This window comes from Lagopus muta, chromosome 11, assembly GCF_023343835.1.
Source record: "Lagopus muta isolate bLagMut1 chromosome 11, bLagMut1 primary, whole genome shotgun sequence".
Taxonomy (NCBI): domain Eukaryota; kingdom Metazoa; phylum Chordata; class Aves; order Galliformes; family Phasianidae; genus Lagopus; species Lagopus muta.
Genome location: NC_064443.1, coordinates 12,365,893 through 12,392,041, shown reverse-complemented (window position 1 = coordinate 12,392,041; position 26,149 = coordinate 12,365,893). Strand labels below are relative to the sequence as shown.

Below are 26,149 nucleotides of genomic sequence, written 5' to 3'. Positions count from 1 at the left end.
ATTTCATCTTAGGTATTCTACATCATATATGGTTTACCCTCATAGACAATATGGATGTGTATAGTATGGTTTGAAAGAGGGAAAAGTCATCAGAATTAATTCTGATCCATTTAAGTTGTCCTTGTGTCAGGAGTTCTCTCTTCTATTGTTCTGGCTTTATTCACTGGTTTGCCACTTTGTGACAATTTCCAGTGCCCTTTGTACCCATTTTCTTAAGAGTATAGTCTTAATTGCTAGACATCAAGTCAGGGAGAACCTGTGCAACTTCTCTGAGAGAAAGAGATGTTCTAATCCAGCAAGATTTGTCCAAGATGTTGCTGTGGTTGTGCTTGTCATTGATTCTGATCTTCGCTTTTTGGGAACGGAGATAAATTGACACCACTGCTTAAATGATCTGCACTCTGGTAAGCCCTCCTATAGTCACAGGTTTATTCCTGTGAACTCCAAAAAGAAGCCTATAGGAGCTGATGGCAAGCAAAATGCAAGTGTGATAATAAACATTCCTGTATTGCACAAGAAATACAAAGCTAACAGACAATGCCTGAATAAATTGATGGTTTTAAAAAGCTGCTTCACTCCCATACTTATTTTAAAGTTTACATTTTAAAATCTTACTAGTTTTCTTGTGTTTTTGCAACACAGCAATATCCTGCTATACATGGATCAATCTGAAATATCTTTATTAGTCAAGAGAAATGTAATTTGCTTATGAAAAGAAATTTGTAAACTCAATATGCTGTTTTTCTATTCAATTATAAGTTTACTAAATACTCCCAGGTGACACAATGAAGTGCAGGTTCATTATTAGTATTGCAGGAAAATCCCAAGCCAAAAAATTTTGGTCCTTTCCTTTTCACTACCCTTAAGAGCACTGGGAACTCAAATACTCAGAAAATCCAGACTCACTGGTGTGATTTCATATGATAAATAATTGGTGTCAGGAAAATTAACCCTTAGGAGGAAGATATTTTAAAATGACCGTAGTACCTAATATTGTCTTTTAGAATTTTGCTCACTAAAACGGGAGGAATCTGTGCTTTTCATCTTTCCAGTTGTTCACAGCTGGCATGGATCTGGGTAGCTAGTTGCTCTTGCTTGTTACCTGCAAGAATTCAAGGGAAGACGCTTCCCAAGAAATGTTGCCTAGTTACTTTGCAAGAGCATTGTCTCCTCAGCCCTCCTCGTTGCCTGTTTTGCACAGCAATGCTAGGCTCCCTTCTCACCCACTTCCTCTATAACCTTGGGCATCCTTTTGATCATAGCATTGGGTATGTACTAGTGCTTTTCATGCTTTTGAAGTGAAAGCTTGTTTTTTTCCCCCACTGTGTTTGGGGCCTTACACACGTGAGAGAAAGTGCAGAATTTTGCCCTTTTATTTTTGTATGATGGATCTTCTCTTCCTAAATCCCAAATCACTTCACAAAACTCATAGGCTGGAAGAGACCTTGAGAATTTATCCAGTTTATCCCTCTGCCAAGGAGATGCTCAGCTGAGCTTAGGTTATAACTGATAGATACTTGTCCATCTTAGACTTCTGCAACACTTCTAGGCTCCTTATCGAACCACAGTTACAGCTCTTTATAAGTCTGAATCTTTTTATTATTGATATTTCTTGTTATTTTGTTTTGCTTTGTTATTTTTTCTGAGTTTGGGTGGAGATGTTTGTTGTAAGGATAATCTTTCTCCTACCTATGCAGTTTCAGGAAATGTAGTTCCAGACCAAAAGAGAACTGCATACTCAGATTTGTTCTTACAGTAGTTAATTCCCAGTAAGCTAGGTTACACTTCGAGCAGATAAGTCAATCCAAAACTTCTGAACTTTGCTGGACAGGGCTTTAATATCCAATATTACAGTTCTTTTCAGTGGTTATTAAATTTTTAGTTGTATATGATTAAGTGTATATCATTTTCAGAGCTTTCTGGCATGGTTGCTATGTATGTAATGCATTATTATCTATTATTAAATAAGGTCACTGAATCTGTTCACACTAATCTATCTGGAGAATTATAAAAAAAGGTTTTGGATTGCTTTGGGGTTATGTTTTGTTTTGCATACAGGTGTTTTTTTTGTTTGTTTGTTTTTAAATTATTTTTCATAAATATAGGGGATTAGGAACACAAACAGATTGATTTTCAGTCCTACTTAGTTATGGGTATTGATCAGATCCAAGGTCTTTGAAGAAAAGCGTCAAGAAGTTTAGGAACAGGAAGGCTTGGAAATAAAAGCCCTGGCCACGTGAGCATCATTTCTCTTTATTTTGCTGCTAATATTAGTGATGAATACTGAGCTCAAGCAGCTTATTATTGGAGTTTAAAATAATAAACTCCGTTATTGAAATACAGCTTCCGATTTGGTTTATCCTGCTAAATGGTGCTTTGATTTCTGCTTTAATATTCTGAAATATAGTCGTGAGATTTTCAACTTAAAGTTTTACATTAATAAACTATATTCTATCCACCTGCTATGTAGAAGTAGATGAATGTCTTTTATGTGTTCCTGAATTTTCTGACAAATGTGCGTTGTGAGGGAAGTTTGATTTAGAATGGAAGCAATAGGAATAACTTGCCCATGCCAGACAGAGAGAAGTCTAAGGTCTCTAAAATGCATTTGTGTGACTTGTAGTGTGTAAAGGGAACTGATGGGTGCTAAACGTGGCTCTCTGATGTGTAAGCAGTTTTAAGCTCCTTGGAGTGCCAGCCATCCCTGAGGGAGAGCAGGCAGAAATGATGTCCAAGCTTTTCTGGGGGGAGCAGGGATGTAGACAGCAGATGGATCAGCTGAGCCGTAGATCCCTGGTAATTGCAAAAGATGTGGGGCTGTGTACTTTAACTGGCCTTCCTGAAGACTAGGTGCAAAGGCAAAGACTTTTTCAGTGGTTTGCCTCAATGCAACCCTGGATACATCAGCACCAAAATCTGCCAGAAAGTCAGGAGAAAACTAGCAGATAGCTTATGGGCTTGAGCTAGAGCTTGATCTTGAGTGCTGAAACTGCAAGGACCAGAACCAGCTGGAGAGCTGGCAAGCTCAATTAGATAGTGGAATAAAACACCTGCTTTATATCACATTAAGAAAGTCACACTCAACCATCCACCTATGCATGTGCACCTAAATGAGTGGGGAGCTTGTTCAGCTGAATAATGAATTTCACATGTTCAGCTGCAGTCTAAAACTGAAAAACATTAGTTGTTTACTACAAGTCAAAGATTTTGTCCTAGATTAGATTTGGGGCTGTACAAATGTACTGCGGTTGTACAATGGGAAAGGGAGCATGCCCCCTTCCTTTGCCTCTGCTAAGCTTTGAGTGGAAGGTTTTATAAAGCCAGTCAAGTCCAATGTTAGATTATTAAGATCCTTTTCTAATACATAACAACATTTTCTTTCTTTCGTTCTTTCTTTTCTTTGCATAAGAGCATAATCAGATATGAAAACAGTACAATAAAAACGTTGTGTTCCGGGCTGCTGGGATTGTGTTGGGTTTTTATTTCAAGCTTGCAGTGTATTATGGCTGTCTTGGTTGTATGCCAGGTTATCTGAACAGTTGCAAAAGCAAATGTTGTGAGTTATTCCGAGCATTCATGTATGTTTGAAGACTAGTTTCTTTTCTGTGTACTTAAAATGAGGACTTTGAATCGTGACCTAGCTTTCCATAGTTCAGGAGTACTCTGCTACCCCCGCATTTCCCATGCTCTGAAACTGATTACTCTGGCACACCTTTCTTCTCACTTGTCTTCAAGCTGACTTGTCTTGAGAGGCTTAGACCCCAATGGCAATGCTTGAATTCAGCACCCAGGTTTGAAAATCTAAGTCTGCATTGCAAAGCGGCCATAATGTAAGAACCACCAGCAGAGTTTTGAGACAGTCTTAAATTACCATCGCAGCAGTTATGATTAATATATTTGTCTCTTTAGGGTTTTTGTGGCACTGATAATATTTGCTGTTCTCACTAAGACTCGATTAAATGAGTGCCTAAGACTGACGGGGAGTTTGTCTGTAATGACAAGTGCTTGACTGTAGCAGAAAATGATGAGCTGCCCCAGGGAGACATCACCACCCACTTGAGCGAGATCCATGAAGGGTTTATGACCCGTTTGAATCCTGATTGAGCATCACTGTCTTGACCCTCAGGGAGCCAATTGTCTGGAATACTTGCTCTGTCAGTCTAAACGATGTGCTCAGAATCCCTCTGAAACCTGTACAGCTTGATTGTGTGTAATACAGTGAATTATCAAAACAGTATAAAGATTGGGAAATATTTTATCATCGAGTGTCAGTATGTCATGTTTAGAAGCGTCCTGTTTTACTTGTCAAGTAAAACATACTGTGAGCTTAACCCTTTCAGGAAGAAGTTATTTCAGATCTGACATTCAGCAGCAACATTCCCTTCGTCCCTTTCCACTGCAATTCCCCAAAAGCAGAAAACATCTCAAGACGAGAAATAGGGGGGAAAAAGCCAACAATCCCCCCCTCCAGAACACACAAACTTTCTCCTTTATTTTAGAGTTAGTATTTCACAGTTAGCCAATCTTTATTATTATGGCTGTTGAAGCAATTAAACAGATTAAACAGGATTAACTGTTGCTTTTCTACTAACATAAAGATGGCCTCTTAATTTCTAATGCTCTTTTTCCCATGTAAATTGCACTTTCATACCTAATTAGGAGAAAATTGTGGTGGGCTGTGAGTTTATGTCTATGTGGGTTTATTGCTGGTAGCAACATTTTAAAAAATGACCAACTTGCATGTGCAACTAAAACCATGTTAAAAAAAAAAACTCATTAAACGTTAAAGGTGGTTAGATAAATTAAAGGAAGTGGTAGCAGAACTCTTGTATAACTCAGTACAAGAGAACATCAATATTGCTCATTGAACAGTCTATTCTTCTAATTTGAAAAGAACAACTATTTGTCATAGTTCCTGTCCTTGGGCTGGCAGTTATCTAATTAAATGCATATGAAATTCAAAAGCCTTCACTGAGGGACAGTAATTTTCCTCGGTTGTTTTTAAAGTCACCAAGATGAAAGAAGAATTACATAGAATAGATAATAGATGAATTCCTCCATTGTGCATTAAGGTTTTGAATTGACTAATCATCCCATGGTTATTAATCAATGTGTTATCGTATAGTTTGAAATTAAAGGTTCTATTCTCATTATTGCTGACTCTAGGTAACAATACTTCCAGTCCTTGATTGCCATGACACTGCAATGTACTGCTTCACAAAATACCACAAAACTAATCAAAATAGATCAGATCTACAAAGAGCATTCCCAGTGCATTACATTTACATGACTCTTCAGCCAAGTATTTTTTTTAATTTAGTCTTTTCAAAATGCCCTCTATAATGTTTTTCACATTTATGTGTGTATGGCCCTTTTTTTAACACCCAAACACACCACGGTGATTTGCATTTGCTGATACTAAAAGATAGAGACATTGTCCAAGACTTGTGCTTAAAGGATATTATTCCCCTGGCCGTGCCAGAATAATTGCAAGTAGTGGATTTTTCCAAGTGCCCACTGACTGCATATAAAGAGGAAAAAAAAGACATTACAGCAGCAGATATGAGGATGGATTAATGGGAGAGTTTTGTTACTTCCAGCCCCTTAGCTGCTGGATTCTTATTGCATTCCTGTCTCTTGCCCTTTCTTTCTGAGGTAAGGATAGAGGTCCTATGAATCTTGAGGCTTAGTGCACTTGAGGATCTTCTGTTGCATGGCTCTAAGTGAAGTTATTGTAATTAGAAAGCAAAATAGTCCCTGATTTGGTAATTGAAGATTTTAGGGGCATTACACGAATGCAAAGATTTGACTATTCATGTGCAGCTGCGAAACTGGTATCTTAGAGAGTGAGATATTATGGTTAATTGCATCTGGAAATAGTATGTGCAAAAGGAAAACAGCAACAGTAATAAAGAACTGTATCAAATTCTTAATTTTGACCTAAAAAAATCAAGATAAACAAGTCTTGATCTTTTGTATAATTACAGTGAACAATTCAGAGGGTGACGTTGGTTTGTTAGGAGATCTGTGAGATGCTGCACCTTAAATACAGCATTAAAATACAATGCAAAACATTTGTCATCGAATTCTTCAAGCTCAGTGTGCTCTTTGAAGGATCAGATGCTGCTTCTAACCTAGATTATCATTTAGTGAGAAGCCAATAATGATCTCCGCTCAGGAACGTTCTTATATTGAACCCTTCTCATGGAAGAATAATGCTGCTGTTAATGGACTCCTGCTCCTATTTTTGGCTTTGTCTACATCAGTGTCATGTTCAAAAGCAGTTAAACAGTCATAGTTCCTGGGGTTGTTGGTGTGAATGCTCACTTCCACACCTTATTTAAATCCTGGGAAATGGCATTCAGAAGTCTTTGATGGGTAGTGAATGTGCTTTAAATCGAAACGTTTTAGAACTATAGCTTTCAGCAGAGCTGAATAATGGTAGACATCAAATTAAGAAAATAAAATATCCATTGTATTGAAGGAGACTGGAAAGAGCGAGTCATTATGCACAGTCAGATGAAAGTCTGTCTGCAGTGTGCTTGGTTTCATAAAATCTACTTCGGTAGATAACGTAACAGGTATCACCTATTAATCAGTTATTTGCTGTAATTAAATCTCAGAAAGCACTCAGTCCCCTGATTTCAGTTATTTTTCACTTGCTTATATCCTGGCTGTGCTTGAGCCAACAGAAGCACAGAAAAAGCTGAACTCTTCAAATGAAAATATCCCCCAACATGTCAGAACGAGAAACTCCACAGCATTAAAATTATACTCTGCTGGAGTCTATAATGTCCTAGAGAGATTTCATTATGTTTTGTGCATTGAAGTTGTACCAAACTCCAGCATAAGGTTCACACACCTGATAAAATATTAAAGAAGGACAAATGTAGGGCTTGCTAAGCTGAGCTGCTGTAAACCTGTCCGTGCATATTTGGCCTTTCATGACTTATTGTGCATCTTTATTTATTGTTTCTGAACAAAGCATATTGTCATGAAAATGACATTGTACTTGGAAAAATCCTATCAGGCAAAGTCAACTCCTAAAATAAGTGTTATAATAAATATGCAGAAATGTCATTCTTTACATTAGCCCAAAGGTTTTGTATAGCTTAAGGATATGTGCAGTAAGCTAACTATAAAAATAGAAGCTTGACAGTGGGGATGAATGTGTGTGTCAAAATAATATTACTCTTTCTGGGAGGATGGCAGAAAAAATGACACTACATCCACCAGCATGATTTTTATAGATCTGCCTCTTTGCCAGATGTCACCTTTTATAAACTACTTTATAAAAACATGACAGCGTAGTGAAGTAGTGTGTTTATAGCTTGATAAACTTTTGTAATAAAGTTAGGATTGGCTGAAAATTAAAGCCTTAGAGACTACTCATTAAGCATTTGGGAAGCTGGCTCTAACTTAAAAAGCAAAAGATTAAAGAAATATGCAGAACGAGTTACTAGTAGTAAGTGGCCTTTTTCAAGAGTGTATGTCTTCTGGCAGCGCTTACCAGTATACCACGCAATAACCTATCCAGATATATTACTAGGAGTTTAGAGAATAAAGTTTGCATTACTTTAAATGTAAACACACAGACAAAATATACAGTGTGCATTAAATTATATGTTTCCAAAGAGTACTGTGAGGACATACAGGATTATGCCATAAATATCTCCCCAGCACACAATTGTTTTATTACATAATAAAGGTCTGTATATTATCCTCTGCTGCACTACGTAACACATAATTCAGATTTCTCATGACATGTCTAATTTATACCAGTCTCTGACTCTAGAAATCATACAGGAATAATATCTTAAACTGTTACTACCCTGAGAGACTTCAGCCTCCGCTGTGGCAGAGCAATTCCAGTGTTACTCTGTGGAGCCTGGGGTTGCTGCTCCACGTGCTCAGGGAAAAATCCCCTCTGGTCTCTGGGAAGGTTTGATGGACACTTTAAAGGCAGAGATGCAAAGACCTCACGTGTACCTTCCTACCTCTTGGAGAATTCCTGTTATACCTCCTTCTTTCCTTCTTTGCTTGAAGAAACTTTAAAAAATTATTCTACCAAACTTCTGTGCATAAATATTAATAGCTGGTGAGGAGAGGCCATTCGCAATGCAGGCAGCTGTGTTTTGTGCATCAGCTGCTGTGATGTGGAGGCTCTCATGAAACCAAATAAGGTGAAATATTTTGCTTACAAGTGGTTTGCTCATAACTGGTTGTACTGGTGCACTGAGAAGTAGAAATGTGACTGCTTGAAAGAACCCATGCTATTTGCTCTGCTTCATTCTTTTGACAGAAGCAACTTGACATAAAAATCAGCTTGTAACATACAGGATCTTGTGTGTGAGATGAACCAAAAGCTTTTTCACAAGTTATATCTAAGAGTTGTGCATCAATGTGAAACATATTCAAACCTGTGTTAGAAAATCTGACTATCCTCTTGGTTGTATTTGAAGTTCGTAACCTTTCCCATTTCCACCCAGCCAGACATACTTTCTTTTATATCTTGAAATCAAAACACTTTCTTTCTCCTGGGCTATGTAGGTTTGCCTTTTGTGGAGAAGAACACACACAAGCACAATTTAGAATCACAGAGAAATAGGCTTGAAGGTCTCTCAGAAGGTATTTATGTGTGCCCTGCTATCCCAGGGCAGTATCAGCCTGTGTTGGGTTATGCTGATGCTCTGCTTCTCTGATGTTTGTTTAACCTTTTCCATAGATCTCTGGTGATGGAGGCTCCAAAGCAGCACTACACAAATCTATTTTGTTATATTAATGTTTATTTGTGACTACATTGCAAGAAAGCTTTTTTTTCCTTTAGTGTCTAACCTGACTGTCTTGTCAATTCTCCAGAACCTATCTGTATTTATTTTTCTTTAAATAAGCAGCTAAAATAGAAAATTGTATTACCAGGTTTTGCTACTGCGTCTACTTACCCTGAGAAAATAAGCAGTGCAGCAGCTAAAGCATGAATTTGCTAAACAGCTTCAAGCTTAAGTTTACTCCAGTATTTAGTATTAAAAAAAGAATCTAAAGCAACTTTTTGTTTTATAATGAGCAGACAGCCAAATATGTCCCTAAAGCATGTTTTACTTAAACATTTTGCTGTGCAGTAGTAAGGATCTAAATTCCTTAAATTGTCTTTTCTCTGTATAACTTGACTGCACAGATTTTGATAATGGTAATAGATTCACAGGGAAGATACCTAGCTGTTTGGGCCCCATGTTCCTTGTATCTCTGTATACGTTCCATTATGTGTGCAGTGTGCTAGCTGCTCATTGGAAATAATACAGTTCCTGCCTTAAAGAGGCAAGTGTCTACAGTAATGAAGGAATATGAGGAGCTCTGGTGATACCTAGGTTGTCATTAATGGTTTGAATGGAAATGGAGGAAAATGATGTTATGGTCTTAAAGTGAGTTAGGCATTGGGATATAATTTTAACGTTGTGAGGATCAGTTCTGTTCCCGTAAGACTTCACATAGCTTTAAACAGTTGATCTTGGGAAACATTTCCTCTAACCACCGATTCTCCAAAACTGCTGGGAAGTGTTAAGGCTAGTTATGAATCAGTCTTTTAGCTCTTAGTGAGAGCCACGCTAGAATTATAAACATGGCTTGTCCTTGATTCTCTCTTGTTCCTGGGATCCAAGCAGAATAAATTATGATGCTCTGGAAGCTGCGTGCACTGAGTGAGGCCTCAGTGTCCAGGTATTGTGGCAGTTTGGGAGCTGTACTGAATGAACACTGATGTCTAGCTGCAATTGGCCAAGGGGATTCCAGTGTTCCCCTAGCCATGTGGTCAGCACACTGGAAGTGTTCAAAAAAGGTAGTTTAAGTACGTCAACAGCATGATGCATTGTAGATGCAAGTAGAGTTTTTCTGGGAATATTAACAGTAAACTTTTTAGATTAACTTTTTTTTAATAAAACTGACAATGTTCTTCTAAGAAGTGGATGGATTTTTTTATTTTATTTATTTATTTTTTTAAGAGCATTTAGTCCTTTGTGGCAATAAGCTATTACTTGAAAAAATCCTGTCAAAAAAAGAAGGATATTGTGGTAGCAGGAATGCTTTTACATGTGATTCAATTACTCTTTTTTTTTTTTTTTCTATTTTTTAAAATTCTACTTGTATAGTTATGAAAGTGATCCCAGTCTAATGTTCTTTTATTCACAATTTAAGCAACTGTTGTAGAGATGATCACAGTACTAGCATTTATTATGCAGCATGGTTTCTCACTAGTTTAGTAAATAATATTTAATGGTACATAATAATGAAAAATACAGCTAGCAAAATACCTCATATTTGCATCTTAAATGTAGTTGAAATAATTAATCCTTGTCTGTACATTAAAAAGATTTAGGGTCTTTTGTTTCTGCGGTTTTTGGCAGCTATGCACTAAGCTTACTTTCGAATAAAACTACTTTAAAGAAAGAAATAATTGCCCTAGAATGTTTTAAAAAACCCAACATCTCAATCATTACCATTTACTATTTGAAAATGTGTAGTTCATGACTTAAGATGACTTATTTTGACTTTCCAATTGATCTTTGCTTGTTCACCTGGCTGTGTTTTCATAGTTTTTTATTTTTATTTTAACAAAGAAAATTTTGTACAAAATATAGAAGTACAGATTTTCTTTACTTTTGTTGTAGTGACTGTCCCCAAATGATGATTGATGTATGCATTTTAACAGCTCTTAGTGGAAGGATCCAGTTAACTGCATCTGTTTTTTGTGATACAACACATCAAGACAATCTTTTTCTTATATCTATAATCTGACAGTTCTGGAGAAACAAACAAACAAAAAAAACAATCCTTAAAATTGCAGTGGTTTCTAATAGTGGCCATATTAAATCTATTCAAAAATGTTAATGGTGGACGTATCAGAGCTTTTCACCTGAATATTTAGAGGACTGAATGCTACTCCTGTGTTCCATGCTTTAAATTAAACATTTCTGCAGCTTGCAGCCATCTTGGATCTTTCATGACATAGAAGAACATAATTGTTTTCCACGATTCAATTTACTGATGTTATAATTGTTTTCTGTTAATGTTATCAGGATTGGTGAGAAATATTTTGCTCATGGAAGTGTGCTGTTCCTAAGTAACAGTGACTCTATTCCTTTAAAAATAGAAGTAGCAAACTATTCCAGTGTCTTCATGGGCTTTAAATGAGAGCAACAGAGAACAGTTTGTGCAGTTATTGTTGTAATTTCAGGAATGTCAGTTACTGAAATTAATTTTTAGATAAGCCCAAAAGAAATATAGACAGAAGGAAACTTTCTAACTTATTTAAAGAAAGGAAAGTTTGTAGTTCGTGTCCATGATAAGAAACTAGGTAACCTGCTTGTCAGAACTCTTAAAAAGGAATTCAAGTTCAGGTTTTGATTAAGGGACATTTATTTGCCCTGCAGTTTGAGTAACCATGTGTGTAAGAGCCTTGGAAATCCATTGCTAACAGGTTTGGAAGGGAAAGTATAACAGCCTCTGTTTCAACCTTAGACAGAATGTATCTTAATCATGACGAACTCCTGCCATTAGGGCTGCAGTAAGTGATAAACAGCCTCTCAGAGGTCCCTATCCAGCCTTTTTCCTTTTTATCTTTGGTACTGCAACATGTTCAGTTTCCAATTCTTTCTGATGAGCAGTGAGACCATAAATAATCTGTTCACTTAAGTGGAGTTCATAATAATTATATTGACAGCAAAGCCAAGTATCTTAATTTCACGCTATTGATCAGTGAATTCTTTGGAAGTCTATAGGGCTGAGAGAGCTTTCTGTTGGACTTGGTTTTCATGCTGAAGGTCTCTAAAGTTGCTATATATTCATCTTTTGTTGTCCTCCATACATGATCTTAAGTTCTTGTTTGATAGATGCTTTGTGCATTGACTAAGAGTGCTATATGAGTTTGTCCATGTAGGGGGTCAATTTGTTAGGCACAAAATAGAAAAGAGCCTGTTTATTTCAACCTCTCACGTAAGCCAAAATCTCAAGAGAGCACTGCAGCTGACCGTGTTTGAAACACTGTGGAGGAAGCTCCAGAAATCATCACAGCTGCACGAGTAGCAGACTTCCTTTCCTGAAGGTAGAAGGCTTTGAAATATCCCATTGTTAGCAAAGTTAATTCTTGGTTTATTTGTAATTAATCATGTACTGTTGTCTGACAGTACATAATGGAACTACAAAACAATCACTTAGAACAGGAAACAACTGTCAATTAATGCACTAATGAATCAAATTTGCCAAAGGTTAAGCAACTTAGACTCCCAGTAGAAAAGTATTAAATACATAGCTTCTGTGCACAGAACATTTATAATTTTCAGATCTATTTTGTTTTGTTTTCAAGGCATGGTTCCTCATTATTCTTGTGGTTTTCACTTTGGTACATGCTGATGCTGTACTTGCACGTGCTTATACTATCAAAACATGATTTAATCATTCCTCTGCAGCACAGAAAGCCTGGGCATTTATTTACACAGAAACACGAGAAGGGACTGAAACCAGGTCGGGGCTTCATTCAGCCATGACTTTAATATTAGTCAGTTGTATATCCATTGTTGTTTCAATAGGGTGACTCACATAAGAAATGTGGTGCCATCATGACGTGGGCATGCTAGACAGATCTATTTTTTTGTTGCTGTTTAAATTTGACAATCCACTGGTACCTTGCAAATGGAGTATGAAGTCTGAAGTGTACGCGGATACTTTAGTTTGCAGTTCAGTGTACCTGCCACAAGCAGGTGGAAAGCAAAGTCCAAGATTCTTCTGTTTAGAAAAGTCTCTTGGCAGTTTGGTGTTGTGCCACATGACTTCACTAACCTGCTGGTCAGATTGTTGTATGCTCTGTGGCGTTACTTCTTGCTACTTTTGTTTCCCAGTCAAAACACAACTACAAAAAATACTTGCAGCCTTAAAGGTGTCCCTGGAGTAAAAGTTGACAAATGTCAGCTTTTTACTGGTGCCTAGACATGGAGCCTTACGTTCTATGTTTCAGAAGAGTTGGAATCAGATGTATTGTAATTGTGATGCAAACACTGAATCTATGAAGGTTATTTTAGGGGAACCATTAGGTCACAGCTTGCACTGATGATTGAGCACCTGGTGAAGGGGTGTGCCTGGCCCAGGGAACATGGGCAAACTGTTTGCACCTGTGCTCCCTGCTTAACCAGAAGGGGTGGAGGCCCCCTGGGCTCAGATAAGGGCTAGGCACTGAAGGGAAAGTGTTTATTGAACTTGGACCTAGGTTGCTTCCTGAGAAGAAGTACTGTGTAACCAGAGAGCCCCTTCATCATCTGGGTGAGTTCATTTCTTCTTTTTCTGTGTGCCTGTTGGCCTATCTGAAAATACTTTGCCTGCTGTCACAAAACTGGGTCTGCTGATATTTTCTATTTCCACAAAGGGAGTCAAGCTGTGAAATGCCACATATTCCCATTAACCAAAGTAGTTTTGCATTCGTTAGTTTTAGTTTGAAGACTGCTATGAACCTACTGGACTGTTTTAAACTTAGGTGACTAGCATTCGCTCAGCATTGTGGTTTTTCTGTTTCACTCTCGTATTCAGATTAGTGCATTACTTGCACAACGGATCTCCGTGCTAAAGCCTGGGCAGTTGTATTGCAACTTCACGCATCTTTACTTTGCTGCTTGCATTGGCCTGCAAGTTACCTGTGTTTCCTATTTCACTGTTGATGTAATCTGACTGCCTGATGCTCTTTTTAAAGTTCAGCGTGTGTCTCATGCAGCTTGTTTTAAATGTAGGAGAAACAAAGTGTTGTATCTTCAACTGGATGAGTAAATAAAAGAGGTCCTTGAACAAGCACTTGGAGTGCCTGCAGGAAGCTGTACAAGAAGAAAGTGTGTGCATTTTGTAGGCAAACTATTTTGATAATTTCAGCATCTTGGGAACTTAGGCTGGTGTAAGAGAACACCATAAGAGTTAGGCTACTACTGTTAGCCAGCTGTGGAGACAGTGGTCAGCCCTGAAACCTAGGCTGTGTTGTTTTATCAACCCATTCTAATTGTGGTTTTATTTCCATTTCACTTAAGTAATAGATGTATTAGTTATATCTGAGTTTTGGGGTACCTACCATTTTTGTGCAAAGTAACTTTCAAACGTGTGTAATTATATTATATGTAAAAATGGCAACTGGGGAAAGAACAGACAGCCTTTTAAATGTGCTTTTAATGTTATTGCAGTAAGTGATCTTCTGTGGGCTTCACTTAGGAAAATGATGCATGGTTTTAGAGGTGTGCTTGTTTGATAATCTTAGTAAACTGGCTTCTTGCAAACTGATGTTGCGTGTATTAAGAATGCTTGGAATTAGCTTTCAATTTGTCTTTGGAAAAAACAGCTATTTTTGAATAGTATCTCATTCATATTGTACTTCGTACTTGCTTGAGAAATAGCAAGGGCAGGGAAAACTTTTTTAATATAGAAGTTTGTTTAACAATCTATGCCTGAGCAAGTTGATAACAGAGCATAAATAGCAAGCAGTGTTGCTTTTACTGTAAAATATATGTAAGAAGCCTTGGGTTTCTGCTGCTGCAGTCATTTGTCCATTTATTTCTCATTTCCAGAAGATTTCAAGAGGTAAATTTCTTAATATCCAAAAAAGGCAGGGGTGCAAGATGTTATTTTGAAGCTCCAAGATGAATGGGCAGCTGGAGACATTGTTCCTTTAAAGCACCAGCTGGGAGATGCTATTAAGTGTGTGGCAGCAGCACGTGGACCCACACAGAGCACAACAGCAGAGGAGAGAGCTGCAGTCTGAAATATTGTTATGGGCAGGTTTCTGAATAATTTCACAAAGGCACCCCAGGCCAGGAATCTTGTTAGTGGAACCCGGTCTCACTTCAGTCTTTATATCTCCAGCATGTAAAACTCAGTTGTATCCTCTAAAGACTCAGTCTTATTTTTTTATTCAATTCACTCGCTGTGATTGACAAGGACCTCTTCATGAATATGTTAAGAAAGAACTGTTTCCTGGATATTATGTCCTTTCATATCTGTCATAACTAGAATATTCATGATGCTGTTTTTAACAGGCCTCCTATTGTAAAAGAAATATCACGGAAGCATGTTCTAGTTTTTATAAAGTCCAGGGAAAAATGAATGCCTTAGGGGCTGATAGGTAAGGTTTTTTTAACAATTTAGGAAATGCGGTGTGACAGCTAGCAGAATATATATCAGCAAGCAGAAAGCTCTTAAATATCACAGTCACAACTCTAGAACTGATATAGTGGTGGGCATTTTATATGTATTTTTGTTTTTCTCTGGCAGTAGCTTTGCAACTTATTATACATTTCTCCACTTAAAAATGCAATTATGAAATCAGATTTGCTACTGCGTTTTTTTTATTTCTGGACACAGTCTTTTTTCAGTCAAATCCTGCCGCAGCTCAGATGTGCACAAGCATACATCTTTGTTGTATGGGAATGCTGGGCTGGTTAATGCCAACTGCTCTTTGATAGTTCAGTGCTGGCAGCTCTGACAGTGAGGTGTATATTGCAGAGGAGAGGGCAGCAAAGTGGGGAAGTTGAAGAGCAGCCTCTTCTGTGCCAAATCAACTCGATGTGAAAAAATACACCTAGTGTTAGAGCAGGTTGAGTTACGTGTGGAAGACATTTTCTACACTGAAAACATGATACTGTCAAAACAATTTTTCCATTTAGTGGAAAATAATTATTTGATCAAAATACTTATTTCTATAATAAGTACCAAGGAGTATTTTGAACTAATTTAACATTGACTTGCCGTGTACTTTAAAGCAGTTTTGAAGATTGAAATACAGAATAAGATCATATTTATTGTCATAATTGCAGTTCTGTCTTAAAATGCCGTATGTCTTTGACTTTAAAATTAAGCATGTTAGTTTTACTGGTTAGTTAAATAGTTACACTGGACAAATTTATAATTTTTTTTTTTTCCCTTTAAAAAGATGCAGTAACTTCTAGGTAAAAGGAATTTTTCTTCCAGCTGATTCTAGTTGTTTCTGAATTCTCCTGGGCTGCAGAAGTGGTGAAGGCCCTGAGCTTATCCAGTGAAGTTATATCTGTCACCACAACATATAACAAATGGGACAGCCCTGATGCCTTTTGTTGTTTGTTTGTTTTTTTCTTAAATAGGAATAAACCTGAGTACAGCACTGTATTTCCCATATGTTCACTGTGCAACTCATCTTGATGTTTGGTCAGCAGAAGGTGGCTTCTCCCAGGACTTGAGCACTCTTGTCCTCTGCTGAGTGCCCTGAGCAGCTCCTGGTGCCTGTGGGAGCCAAGGGTGGCTGCTGCAGAGCTCATGGTTTGTTGCCAGATCGACTTCATAAGCTGGGGGAGAATGCAGAAGATGCCTACATCTACACCTACAGGTGATAGGCGTTGTATCTTATTAGCAATCTTAGTATCATAGAATCCTCCAAAGTAAATCGCTCCTGATCATAAGGCATGAAAGCAGCTCTTCCTAGAAGCATGTATGATCAGCATGCTTAGGAAGGTCTTTCTTATGTGTCTGGAGTAGCGAGTCTTGCTGGATAATTTTGCTGCCACAACTAAAGCCATGTATTCTTCAAGGAGGAGTAAGACTTATGCACCCTTGCCATTTTGGGTTGCGATCAGATGTCTTCTCAAAACTCTAGTTTTCATAGAACAGCTTTATGGTAGATAGAAGAGGTTCCAGTTTGCTTTGATAACACATTGATCACTGGGTGTAAGAGATTGTTCTTTTACATCATTGTCTCGAAGCTTCCTGGGGTCACAGATGGGCAGTGAGAACTGCTCTAGGAAGTAAGTTTGTTTTTTTTAAACCTCCAAACAAGTTTCTGATAGGTTTATACTTAACACCAGCTTTGTACCATAAGTTGCTGAGGATTCACTTCGCATGCTTCAATCCAAGCAACACAAGGGAAATCATAGGTGCTTATTTCTACTATGCTTTCTACCTGAGCAGGTTTTGCACCCTGCTCACGTTCAGCAGGTTTTGTACAGGCATAAGCTATATGAGGTTGACCCAAGGCCTGCAATATGCTGTGCATGTCCTAAGGATACTTGTATTGGAGGTATTAATGCTTTATTTCCGATAGGTAATAGGCTCTTAAAGACTTCAGGAACACTTTACTTCTTTAAGTCACTGGCTTTGCATCATAAGTCACTGCTGATTCATTGAGATCTCAACGTAGGTTCACAGGATTTTTCCACAGGCATCATTGAACTAAATACTAAATTACCTTGGTCTTTGTAACCTCTGTCTCTAGCTCTAATGGCTAAAGGGGAAATGGCAAAGCAGAGCCTGGTGAGTTAAATCTGGATGCTGTCTGTCTAAAACATGATTAAGTAGGAAAAAAAAAAAAAGGGAAAGCAATCAAAGTGGTGTTTTAATGCCAAAAGCAGTGACTAAAGAATGCTGCTGGCTTCTGTCTTAATCCATAAAAATCCCACAGCCAGAATGTATATGGAATAATCCTATATGAAAGAAACACAGGAAGCCACGTTGGCTTATAACAATCCATGGGTGTTAAGCCATGCTTGTCAGCATTATAAAACTAAACAAACAAACAGAAAAAAACAACAGGTTATGACTTGCAGTACTGTATATGTGGATTTCTCCTTAGGTGTATGTGACTGTGTTTCCCGGATCTAGCAAAATTCAGATAAATCAAAAGAACTGTGAACTTACTTTTGCTTATCATAACATTTGAGTTAGGAATTTTCTCCTGATTTGAATAATGTGTGTAAGCTAGTGTTAAATGAGTAGTAATTAAAGAAGCAATAATGGTCAGGATCTATGTATGTTTGTGCAGAGGTTCTGCACTGCTGTTAAAGTTCCATCATTTAGGCATTGAGTGGTTTTAAAGGTGCAAGAATAGAACAGTTTGACCAGTTCTGACAATAATTCGAAAGCCCAGCCAACATGGGCAAACGCTCTTTCACTGTGTCTGAAATTCACAACAATGTGTATATGGAATATCAGTCCTCTAGGATTTCTACTTAATTCTTCTTGGATGTACAGTTCTCTGAAGCTGCAGACACCATGGTGATGCATTTATACGAGGAAACTTGAGCTAAAAAGTCAGACAGTTCTGTGTTTGAAAGTATGCACAGCCTGGGCAGTTGGGAAGTGCTGGTGTGAAGGATGAGAAAAGAAGAAAAGTGACAGCTGGAACAGGAGAGAGTTGAGCAGTTTCACTGAAACAGCAAAATGGTGGGAGAGGCGAATTGTGAGTTGGGAAGAAAAGAAATGGCACTGAGAGCTTTTGGGCAGAAGGTGAAAGCAAAAGCGTATTCAAAGAATGTTGAAAGTTAAATCTGGAATGACTTCTTGAGGTAGTGACTATTTTACTGTGTAGCACCACTTAGAGCATCATGGAGAACCAATTAGGCCACGGCCTGGTGCTGCTTCCATGGGGACCCTTAACTGTGGTGTGGGCAATGTGGAGATGGTTGGTGCATTTACAACAGATGCTGCTTTTCCTTTTCTAGCTGAAGGAACTACCCTCAGTGGTGACAGGGTAGTGCTGCTCACTGTGCCCATCTGTCTATTGGATATAAAGCAAGTAGTTTTGAATGACCTGTGCCTTGCAGCTAGGTCAGATGGGCCTTAGTTCCTGATGAAATCTTGGTGTCTGACTAAGCCTGACTGCAGGGAGTATTTTAGTGCTATATTTCTGAAAACATACGGGAACTTTTTTTTAGTGTACTGCAGCATTCTCCTAAGAAATAATTGTGAGATGAGTAGGGCAGTGTGAGCAGTCAGTTTAAATTGAATGTAGCATAAGGTGATATCTTCCCTGTTGTCTCTGAAAAGAAAACAGGAAAACATCTGGCCGAATAGATTTCACAGCGAATGAAGCAGCTCATCATCTATAATAACTGTTCCATGAAGTGTTCACCTAAGTCTATGTTTTGCTAGCCACCATTTTAGCAGATGTTAAAGAAAGAACACTGTGGATCTTTTGTACAGCACCTCTAATTCTGAGTAATTAGAATGGAAAGACTTTCAAGTTGGCTTCAAGTTTTAGGTTGTTATATAAATAAGTTCACAGGAATCTGAAATGCTTTACATAAATCTGACAGCAACTATAAAAGGCTTTTGAACATTTTTGTTGCCAAAGTCCCAGGGATTGCTGGAATCTTAAATAGCCTGTTTTAAGCTTCAATTCAGAAGCTTTTTGTCATGTTTAATAATGTGGTGAATAATTCCTCTTCTGTTAGTAGTTTCCACTTTTATAATCCACAAGGATCTTTGAGGCATGGAATGGATCTATTCCAGAGCCATAAATGTTAGGGGTCTTTCCTACCCCAAACTCAAAACAGGTGTTTTAAGTTCTCTTTTTATTTGTCTGCCTGTCTTTTATGCCTAGCATATTCTAAAGAGCTGTCATTAGAAGATGCTGGATTGAAAAGTTGTCAGTTATCTGAGGAAACTGTATTTGAAATATCAAAGTATCATACTAACCTCAAGGATAAGTACATCTTAGAACCAAGCTTGTGACACCTAACTTTATTAGTGAGAAGTCGGCAACAGGAAAATGGTGGGATACATGGCTCAGACACTGCCCAGGGTGTCTGGTTAAATGAGGGGCACCCATATGTTTTTAGGGGATCTTGTGTTGCAGAGTAATAGTTAAAAGCTGAATTCATCTTGGAAAGGCGAAGCATGAAGTCTGTTTGCAGAGCTCAGAAATACATGTGCCTGTTGTCTGTAGGTGATATGGGATGTTGTTGCTGTGGTCACTGCCAGGCTGGTAGTTCTTAGAGCTGCTCATTCAGAACTTCATTTCAATTTAATAGAAATGAGTGAAGCCTTGCCTGCTTTACATTTTGTTGCATTTTGTGATGTCATTCTTAATACGAGTAATGCTGTTCCTGTACCCCATGCAGGTCAGTTTTTCAAATTGGTTTTGTGCTAGCTATTATAGTTCTGCTGGGATTTTTTTTTTTTTTTATGCTCTTAAATTGCACTGATGTGTGTTTGTTGCAGTTCTGAAGCAGGCTGCAAGAAATCAGCTTTCATAGGTAAACAGGTAGGTTCTCTATTCAGTACGCTTGTTGAGATTTGATTTGCAAGGATGGGAATGTTTGAATGTGCTTAACTTTGTGCTTTGTGAATAAGTCTTGGGAGTATTAGGATTTAAGAGAGTGTTTATGAAAATACATCTCTATTGGAGTTAAACAGTTTTTCTTAGAAGTTCTTTGAGTTTCTTCCTCTTCATTGCCACCGTGAAGCAGCATTAATTCCCGGTTGTGCTGTGGAGGACTCATTTGGTAGCAAAATCATTTCAGAAAGTATCTTGCTGTATAAATATTGGAATGGTAAATGCTCTTTTTAGGGCTGCACATATCAAATGGTATTTATGTTGTTTATTTCTGATAGCTGAGGTCCACACTAGAGCTTTTGGGAAATAATCATTCTAGGATATGTGAGTATTCTGAATAAGTGCCTAAGATCCCAAATCACGGAATTCGACACGGATTCATTTTCTAATAAGAACAACTTTAAAGTATTTTAGAATAATGAATCATATGTTTTCGAATCACTCTAAAAATGAAGCTTGCTTAATTAGAAAACATAGTATAAATGGAATTTTCACTTTCTGATTGAATAAAAGGTTTATCTATGTATTTTGAAACCTATTACTGAATCTACTTCTGTGATATCAATGCCTTGCATTGTTGAGCTCTCATCAGAAGACACAATAAAATTGTTTTCTTTTCATGAATAGATCTGCTGTTTTGCAATCAAATGTCTCTGCCATATATTTTTGTTCACCACTTTCCAGTGTTTTCTCTTTAATCAGGTTCTTTTATTTGCTGTTATACGCTTTCTGTGAGTAATTTTTCCAATCCAGGGAAACTTTTCCATTCCAGTTTATTTAGTTTTCTTTAATCTCCTTATACAACTCTACAGACTAGCAAGCTAGGCTGTTTCCTCCCCCTACACGCTCTTTATTGTATGGCCTTCTCATTACACAATTTCCAGTATCTTATGGCACACTCTTCTACCTCACTTTGCTATTATTTCCAACAGATTTAACATTCAGCTGTCCACATCCTCTTTATGGATATATGTGTAATGTATGGTTGACAGTACCATCCCATTAATTTTTAATAAATTGGCTCTTTATCCAGTGTTATCTAATAAAGATAATCATCAGAGTGCAGTGTCATACTGTAGTGCCCAAGTAATTTTTAATATTCCTTACTTCATGTGCAGATTATCTTTTTTTCTACTGTAGTGTACTGTCCTAACCACATTTCCATTACGGTGTTGAAAATCCACTCATTTCACTCCTAATACCTTGCAGCTTAGGATGGGCAGTAAATGGCACAGGAGTCTGAAGACATTCTTGAAATTTCTAGCCATCACTGGCCACTCAAGCTCCTGTTTTATTCTCATCTTTTTTTTTTTTTTTTTTTTTTTTAAGAGCAGCTAATTACTAAATCAAACTGTAAAATAAACCAAACCAGCTCATCTTTGCTGATCCATTGAAGTCTTGGTGTTTCTAATTGCTTGTCTTTCATAATGGTGTTTGCTCAGTGTCTACTCAGTAAGTGGAAGATCTCTCACAGGCTAGTTTTCTTTTTCTTAGGGAAGTGATATTTTAACTTCTTGAAGTGTATAACCTCTTTGTGCTGTGAATAATGCTGCTTCCCACTTATGCTCTAAGCCATGCAAGTGTAGATTTAGCGCTTTTAAAAGATGGGAATGAATGGATTTAGTGGAGGAAGTGTCAGTGCAGCCACAGAACCAGGCAGCATAACTACTGACTCTCCATATGCACCTTTCATTTTCTTTCCAGAGCCAGTTTCTGTAAATCTTACTCAGCTGAGAGCTGCCAGAATGGCCAGCAATCATGCTATGTTGTAGAGAACATGGGGTGGAATAAGGAGTGTTCCTCACAGGGGTTTTCTTTACCCCAGTGGTTGCAGCCTTCAGCCAGTCCTGGTTGAAACAGGAGGACAGGAATGGAAGCATTACTGAGCAAACACTTGATTTCTGATAATGCAGAGGTGCAAATGGTAAATCTTTATTTTCATATTGAGTATAGATTGCCTTTTAAAACTGAAATTGCAACTTCTGTATTAAAATGGGCTTCCGTTCAAGTCCTTGAGTTTGGTCTTCTGTCCCAGCCTTGCTCGCTCCTCTGATTTTGGTGAAGACAATAAATACCTTCCACTCTAAATATTTAGTATGCAGTTAAATGTTAACCATCTGCTGCATCACCTTCTAGCCTGTCCATACACTGGTGTCTCTCACAGGCTTCATTTCCCAGCTTATCCCCATGGCTGCTCCAGAGGCAGTATCTACTCGTGCCTTCCTGTGCTACCCAGCCTATTACCTACGTTGCTGAGGCACCTTGTGCTTACTTGCCAAGGCAAACCTAGCAGGGTCCTGACCCTCCACTGTTGCAGCACCTCAAGCATGTCCCACTCTTTGCCCCCAGTGGAGGAGCAGGGCCCTGGGACACAGTGCTGTGATTTAAAGGTTTTCTCTGACCTGTGTGGGCCTGTCAGAGCAGTAGTTTGATTTTTATTACTGGAAAGTGTAGATGTAATCATGATCTGATAGGCATGTGTTTTGTAATTGATCTTCAGATACAGGCAGTTCTCTGGGGAATAGAAATATGAAATTGCCAGTTGGATTCTGAATACTTCTGAAAGAGATTTGTCTATTTCTTTTGTAAGAACTAAAGTGCCATCTGTATATCAGTGTATATATGAAGTCCCTTCCTGATAAGTAAGTGGCTCTTAAAACTCAGGAGATAACATTATTTTAATTGCTGTCTTGAACGGATGCTGACTGTCTTCATTATTAATGCTAGCTGGATTTGTGTTACTGTTTGATTTATCAGAGGGCAGAGTTTTTGTGCTGAAACAAAGGCATTTCAGTTTTGAGTTGCTAAAATGCTTCATAAAATCAAGATTTATTTTAGAAGAAAATAGTGATTAAAAGAAAATCACTGGTAGATTTCTCATGACAAAAGTGTCCCTATCAGATCCTTCTAAAGCTGGAGACAAAGATAGTGATGTTCCACACACACGGTCTGTGGGGAAGCCTTGGTAGCTTTTCAGACTGTAAGAATTTGGCTTGTGGTTTGATGTCATGTTTTCAGAGGGCTTTGTGCTTTTTCAAGACCTTAAGATAATTTGAAATATCGCTGATGTTTTTTGATGTCCTTCAAACAGAGATTGCAGAGTAATATTCAGCTACAAAGAACATCGTTGTCACCTAATCTGACTGAGGGAATGAGACAATACTGACTGAAACAGGAAAAACAGTTGATGGATTTCTGGCTGAAGAGCTGTGCTATTTGTCTGGGTGCATCTGCGCTGTAGGTGGGGGCAGTTCTTGTAGTGGTGCTGAATCACAACTGTTTCTAAATTCAGTACCCATCCAGCAACTGGAATTTAAGAGCTAGTCTAAAATCTTCAATTTTATCTACAGTTCATTTTAGTTATTTTAGAATGAAAAAGAACAACCACGGCTCTTAGATATTGGCTGCTTCACAGAGAAATGGTTCTTTCCTGCAAAGGAGATAAGACATCTCCCCAAGCCCACTGGAATACATCTTGTGCTCCTTAACGAAGCCATGCCGTCGTTATCCTTTATTTCCCATTTTGCCTGGAAATGTATCTGTATTTTTTTAATATTACTAAAAAAAAAAAAAAGAATGTCATATGCTGTAACATTAAAATATTAGAAATAATTTGAAATGAAATGACTTGGTGGTATGTTACAGTGAGTGCACTCCTTTTAAGACAGCGCTCTTGCTTTGTAATTTTGCTTCACTGGCCCAAAAGCTAGCAGCTGGAAAGGCTGAGATGATAGGGAAGTTCTGGTCATACCACCACTGACTTAAGTGGGACGAGGGTGTCACTCCTAGAAATAATTTGGTTGTAATTGTTAAAATGGGGTGAACACATAACATTCTCCTGCTGAGTATAGAACTTTATTTTTAGAGCTTTGATTGGAAGTTTATGATATTCTGAGAAATACGTGGCATTAGTTCTGTTTCAGAGCAATCTGCTTGCTAAGTAGCTGCTGTCTGGTTTGTGCAGGATTTCTGCTTCCTAAAGTTATCCCATTAGCTTAACTGTTATCCCATCAGAAGGAAAAGAAGGGCAGTTATTGTAAGAAGCTGCGCAGATGCTTTATCTCATTTTAGCCAAGAAAGCAGTATTGAGTGAGAATGGGAGCAAAATCCCTGAGAATACATAGCAGCTATTTCTGTATGCTGTCCCCAGGGGCAGAAGCCTTTATCCATTTCAAGTCCTTTTAACTCTCTCCTGTAGGCCGCGTTTACCTTGTGAAAGAATTTAGTAATTACTTGTGTCACCAGCTTGATGTGCTTCAAAGTGAAGATAGATGATTTTACAAGAGATGTTAAAATCTCAGTTGCATGTGCTGATGATTTCTGTGGCTGATGCCTTCCATCTTGTCCTCCCCACTCCCATATCTCCATCATCACTGCTGGTGCTTTCCCAGGCATTGCTACTGTGGCACTTCTGTTATGGTAAAAAAAAAAACAACAACAACAAAGAAAAAACCACAGCATCCTCTATTGTTTTTCTCTAAAGCTGTCTGTAGAAAAACAGTAACAGGTCAGTAACAGGTCACAAATTCATTTCTGAAAGAAGTAAAGTGTTTGGAAAAGTTGACTCGAAATAAAAGAAATATGATTACTTTGTGCACTATTTGCACTCACAGAGGCTATTTTTGTGTGAGAATGTGCTATTTGCCCTGCTGTGCATGCAGTCAGCAGTGCCTGTTAGACTTTTAACTCAAATGTGAAAACTGCAAATCCAACCACGTGCTCTAATGAGAGCATCAGCAGGGGCTGTGGTGTGGTTGTACCAAGTTTTGTCCCTGGCTCTGAAGGTCTGTGCAGGTCCTTGGGGTGCGGACTTTTGGTTTGTGGTTCAGGGATGTTGAAAATGGCTGCCTGCATGCATCAGCTTGTGCTGTTCCAGTCTTCAAATGAGCTGTTATTTGATATGAGCAACTGTGATTTTTTTTTTTTCATTTTCCTTTTAGTATGTACAGATATTTATGTATGCTCTGGAACTTTGATTTAGTTTGTACATTCTCAGGAGGCAAACAAACCCAGAAACTTCCAGAGCGAGGATTTGTTGAACCAGAAGAAGACAGGACCTGCAGATTTGAGAAACAGAATCTTTCTCTTGATAAAAACTGAAGCCCTGGGGCATACACATATGTACACAATAAATATCAATGCACAAAGCTTTTCACCAGAGAATTCATTTTGGGAACAAAGATCTGCAAGTCTGTAATAAAAATTATGTAATAAAAGGGAAAAGGCAGAGAATGAATGTGAAAACATACTGTACTCTGGCCCGTCTCCATTCCAAACCCCCGTGACAACCAAAAGTGAGGTTAACTGGCTTTTACATTTCAAGCACCGTGGAGGCAAGTTGAACTGTAACTTGGTCATACTACCTCTGTTTTTCAGTCTGTTTGCATTTTATGAATAACAAATCATCTTACTGAAGGAAAGCCATCTCTGAGCCTGGAAATATTGCAAACCAGTAACTAGCACTACGGTAAAAATAACGTTCAGTTTCTCTGGCAGGCAGGTACCTTCAGCAGTATGCTAGGCTTTAATTCAGTTGTGCTGCGTGTTATAAAATCATGGCACATCTGCTATCATGATCTCCAATGGTATTATTTATAATTTGCGTGAAATTGAAGATTTGACAGATGCTTTATGAACAAGTGCATTGACATGGTTGCAGCCACAGGTAGCTTATCATGCAAAGCTGATACAGAAATTGAAGCAAGGGAATTCAGGTGGTATTTGCCTTTAGTTTCTTCGACCTAAATTGCTAGGTTTATTACTTGAAACAGGGAAGAGGTCTAGCCAGATTCCTTAAAGTAGAAGGATTTTCTCTTAGGGTGAGGGAAAAAGCCTATAAACAAATGTTTAGGAAAAAAGGTGAGGCATGAATTGGAGAGAGTGAACCTTCATTAATGAGGTTGGGATAATAGGCTCTGAGAGAAGTGTGAAGGGAAGGAGGTGGTACCTGAGGAAGCACACTGAGAAAATGAAATATTTAGTGATTATGTTTTGACTAGAGGGGAGGTGAGTATATATGTGGGAAGTGACAGGTATGCTTGAAAGCTCAGA

At 38.1% G+C, this 26,149-nt stretch overlaps 1 protein-coding gene and 1 long non-coding RNA gene across 7 annotated transcripts in view; both read left to right on the top strand.

Moving 5' to 3' along the window:
• The window catches only part of FHIT (fragile histidine triad diadenosine triphosphatase), a 514,383-nt gene that overhangs the window by 224,234 nt on the left and 264,000 nt on the right, over window positions 1–26,149 (top strand). The window lies entirely within an intron of this gene.
• The window catches only part of LOC125698961 (uncharacterized), a 93,081-nt gene continuing 80,126 nt past the window's right edge, over window positions 13,195–26,149 (top strand). Inside the window, exon 1 of the long non-coding RNA XR_007379389.1 lies at window positions 13,195–13,305. This is a non-coding gene — a long non-coding RNA (uncharacterized LOC125698961). The remainder of the gene's footprint in view (window positions 13,306–26,149) is intronic.